At 42.7% G+C, this 4,410-nt stretch overlaps 2 non-coding genes across 2 annotated transcripts; both read right to left on the bottom strand.

Annotated features, from left to right (window-relative positions):
- Positions 1-2,283: 2,283 nt before the first annotated feature.
- Positions 2,284-2,356, bottom strand: trnar-ucu (transfer RNA arginine (anticodon UCU)). Its single transcript has one exon. It is a non-coding gene; the product is annotated as a tRNA-Arg (tRNA).
- Positions 2,357-3,158: 802 nt separating this feature from the next.
- On the bottom strand, positions 3,159-3,231 carry trnar-ucu (transfer RNA arginine (anticodon UCU)). The gene has a single exon. It is a non-coding gene; the product is annotated as a tRNA-Arg (tRNA).
- Positions 3,232-4,410: the final 1,179 nt, after the last annotated feature.

Below are 4,410 nucleotides of genomic sequence, written 5' to 3'. Positions count from 1 at the left end.
CGACATCTCTGCATTAATGTGCCAATGATTTACTGGTGTTAAAATCCCGCGCGGTGCACCTTCACCCTCGCTCAGTCACTTTTATCACCATTAATCTCACTCCTCCCGGCTGCACTTGGCTAAATGTTTTCTGGCCTTCATTTGCCCGAGCTCCTCCCCCATCAATCACAATTATCAGCCATGATTGATGAAGCCGTCAAGGAAGCGAGACGTAGCGCTTTACGAGGTCGATGACTTTGAGCATAACTGTCAGAACTTGGCTTTAATTTCATCAGAAGTTTGTGTTTGTGTGTTAAAGCATGAGTTTGGACTGGTGTAAATCTCATTTAATTGGCTAAGCTGGTGAACCACAGAAAACGACGGGAAGGCCAAGTGAGAATTAAAGCTCAATATAAAGGTTAAATGGCTGTTTCACCTCTGGGCCAAACGCCGCATACTCGGGCAGAGCGAGCAGCATGACATGATTTATGAGTCTGAATCTAGGAGTTATAGCTAATTAACTGATGGCACTCACACTGTCAAGGTTGCTGGTTTGAATCCCATTGCGTAGAACAAAGTGGGATAGCAGTGTGTTCGAATAGGAAGGATCTCCTCACAGAGAACGTTTCTCAACTGTGTTTATCTGATATTTTATCCAAAGGCCCATCAAAGAGATCACGTTCATCAACATTGCTGTAGTTTGAATGTGATCATCTGCACTCATTTTAAAATTAGGTGCCAACTCTTACATTGAACTGTTTAATTCAACTCTTCCTCTACTTCTTCTTTTGGATGGCCCCTTTATGAGTCTGACTCCATCTCACCCTATCCCGCATCTGGTATGGAAATTCTTGGCAATTTAGCAATTCAATCATGGCAAAGATTTTTACACCGGCTGCGGTTCCTGACACAACCCTTCCCTTTTATCCTGGCTTGGCACCAACAGTAGGAGTACATTGGTTTGAGACCCTCCCACCTATGGCTGTGTTACCATTTCAGGCTAGCACGGATTCAAACTTGCCGTGTACTGTAGGTGCACATCTAACGTGGTGGGCAGGGATAGCTCAGTAGGTAGAGTGGTGGCCCCATGATCGAAGGTTGGGGGTTCGACTCCACTGAACGGCTACTCTGAGGTGCCCCTGAGCAAGGTACTGTCCCTACACACTGCTCCCCGGGCGCTGTATTGGTGGCTGCCCACTGGGTGAATGGGTTAAATGCAAAGGAACTATTTCCCTATGGGGACTAACACACACACGTGGTGTGTTTTTGTTGAAAATTCCCTCTCAAAGACGCACAATGAACAAAATGAAGACAAAATCAAGCGATGATTAGCTTATCCTGATGTTTCTAAACAAAAAGAAAAGAAACTGAGATTCTGGTTCATCCAATTCTCAGTAGAAACCAGGAGCAGGGAAAATTTGATTTGATCCCGGTGTTGAAGCTTTATCGTGATCGATTTTCAGGATGTCAGTGGGGCAGTTTGACGTGTGTTGGCAGAGTTGGAATCACATCTGAGGAGGCAGAGAAATCATTTCAGAGATGCATCTATCTGTGTGTCTGAGGTAATGTAGTAATATTTTACTATTTCCATATCATTGTATATTTAAGCTGGTGCACATTTTGAGGTACAAATGCTTTGATCTGATTGGTCAGATCTGTTTATTTGGGTCTGAAAAAATAATCAAGCTTGGTAATCACATGGGCATTTCCTTTGAAAAAATGAGCAAAAAAAATAAATTAAATCAAATCCTGTAAATACAGGCTTCAGTTATCCAGCTTAATATGCTATGCAGACCAAAACGGCACCAAACAAATCGCGTGTGTCATGTGTACTATTTCCACATGCTCTGTCTAGTATGTGTAACAGCTCAGGCTGGTGCTGGCAGTGCAGTGGTGTAGAAGGTGTTTTCTTTGCCTGCTTTTGGGGCCTTAACACCAACTGAGCATCATTTAAACAGCATAGTCTACCTGAGTGTTTTTGCTGACCATGTTCATCCCTTTATGACCACAGTGTACCATCTTCTGGTAACACACCATGTCACAAAGCTCAGAGTTCACTGTACTCAAACGGCCTCCGCAGTCACCAGCTCTAAATCCAATAGAGTACCTTTAGGATTTGGTGAAATTAAGGGAGATTTGAAGCCTAAATGGTACCCAAGCAGGTATTAGCAATGACATGTACAGTGAGTGTATATGTGAACAATTTCCATTCCAACAAGAACAGAAAGCTGGCTATTCTAGGAGAGAGTGACTCCATTGGCCACTGGATCATGGTCTAAGCCTGTTTCTGACCATATTTGAAATCACCCCAGGTGGGACTCGAACCCACAATCCCTGACTCAGAAGGCCAGTGCCCTAACCATTAGGCCACTGGGGCTGCACTTAAACAGCGCAGGTTACAGTCAACAGTCAATAATCAGTGATTATGATTGGTTTCTTGAACATGACACTGAGTTCACTGTACTCAAATGGCCTCCTCAGTCACTAGAACTTAATCCAACACAGCACATTTGGGATTTGGTGGAACAGGAGATTCACATCATCAGTGTTTTGATGTGACACGAAAAAACATTGTCCAGTCTGCTCCAACCTCTATTTGATAACAGTCCTGGTCTGAAGACATCTAAATGCCAATATTAAATTATAGGATCACAGAGTGACAAATGGTGGTATAGCAATGTTTGACTGAAACTGATGTCATTCTACACTTCAAAGTAAAAGTTTTGCCTTACCATTGAAACCAACACATTTGAAAAGCTGCAGCTTTTAAACTGAAGGCGAATGGTTTCCATTTCTGGTTTTGTTTGCCTCCATCATAGCTTCACAATTGTTTAGCAAGTGATCGGTAAGAGTTTGCAAAAACTTGGTGCTTTCTGTAGAAACTACAGTCAACTGTGACCCACTCTGCTAGTGACCGAATCACTTGCAAGGATGTTTTTGGTGCAGCACTATATGTTTCTTTGTAACTAGTTTCAAATATCCACAGCAAGCAACTTTCTACAACTACTTTCACAACCAGCACCTGAAAACACATTTGTCACCAACCAGATTCTAGACCTGTGCGAACTCCTCACATACTGGAGCAGTGCTTTAAAGCTAGCTGGACAAGCTGAAATTTAAACTCTTAACCTGCAATTACAAGTGGCTATCTAAAAGATCATGGCTGTAATGCATTGGGACACCCCAGGTGGGACTCGAACCCACAATCCCTGACTCAGAAGGCCAGTGCCCTAACCATTAGGCCACTGGGGCTGCACTTAAACAGCGCAGGTTACAGTCAACAGTCAATAATCAGTGATTATGATTGGTTTCTTGAACATGACACTGAGTTCACTGTACTCAAATGGCCTCCTCAGTCACTAGAACTTAATCCAACACAGCACATTTGGGATTTGGTGGAACAGGAGATTCACATCATAGATGTTCAGCAGACAAATCTGCAACAAGTGTGTGAGGCTGTCATGTCAACATGAACAATACCTGTTGATTCTGTGCCAAGAGTTAAAGGAGTCCTGAAGGGAAAGGTCCAAATGGACACTAGCAAAGTAACTGGGTAAGGTAGGATGATCTGATATCCTCGTGTTGGTGTTGTTCCCAGACCATCATGAAAATGTTGTTCCAGGTTCAACATTGCAAGTGACCAATCACATTGTTGTGACGTTATTCCTTTGCGCGCCAAGCCATTCGTGCATTTATGAAATTCCAATGTTGCAAGGACAATATCAATTCTGCTTACTGTTTATTAAAGGGTTACGGTTAGGGTTAGGGTCAGGGTCAGGGTCTGTTGATCGGCGGACAGAGGCGGTTTCACGCAGCTTTAGTACAGTTTTTTGTTTTACGCCGGTTTTTCCCGAAGTCGCAAAAGTATGACGTCACAACATTCTGATTGGTCACTTGCAATGTTGATCCTGGAACAACATTTAGTATGATGATCTGGGAACAACACCAACACGAGGATATCAGATCAACCGGGTAAGGTACATGTCCACATACCCCGTTTTCTGCAGTCGTAGCCCTCAGGTTACTTGAACCACTGGGTCTAAGCCTCAGTAAAAAGCACAAAGAAATCAATACAGGAGCTAATTTCCTTATTTCTAATTTCCTTGTTCCATTGGAGCAAAGTTTAATGTTCCACTTTGAGTCAAAACACCTAAATTAATTGTGCCATATTGCTAATAACTTTCCAGCCTTATTAAAAAAAGCCCCTTCTTGAATGTCTTAGCTTCACTGAGCTGAGAGAAGCACGTTTATAGGGTCGATTCCTTCTGTGCACTCACACCATCTGCGGGTTTTCAGCAAGGTGGATTAATTAGTTTTTATGCTAGTGTGGGTAACTGAGGACTCGTTTCACATCAAAACAGATAAAAATGTACGATAAAGAGGATCATTTGAGTTAAAGTATGTCTTTAATGGTTATTTGCGACCATTTAT

This window comes from Mchenga conophoros, linkage group LG23, assembly GCF_057382185.1.
Source record: "Mchenga conophoros isolate Kocher_MC1m ecotype Shallow Benthic linkage group LG23, M_conophoros_male_GT1.1, whole genome shotgun sequence".
NCBI classification, from domain to species: Eukaryota; Metazoa; Chordata; class Actinopteri; order Cichliformes; family Cichlidae; genus Mchenga; species Mchenga conophoros.
This window is presented reverse-complemented; position numbering and strand designations above follow the sequence as displayed.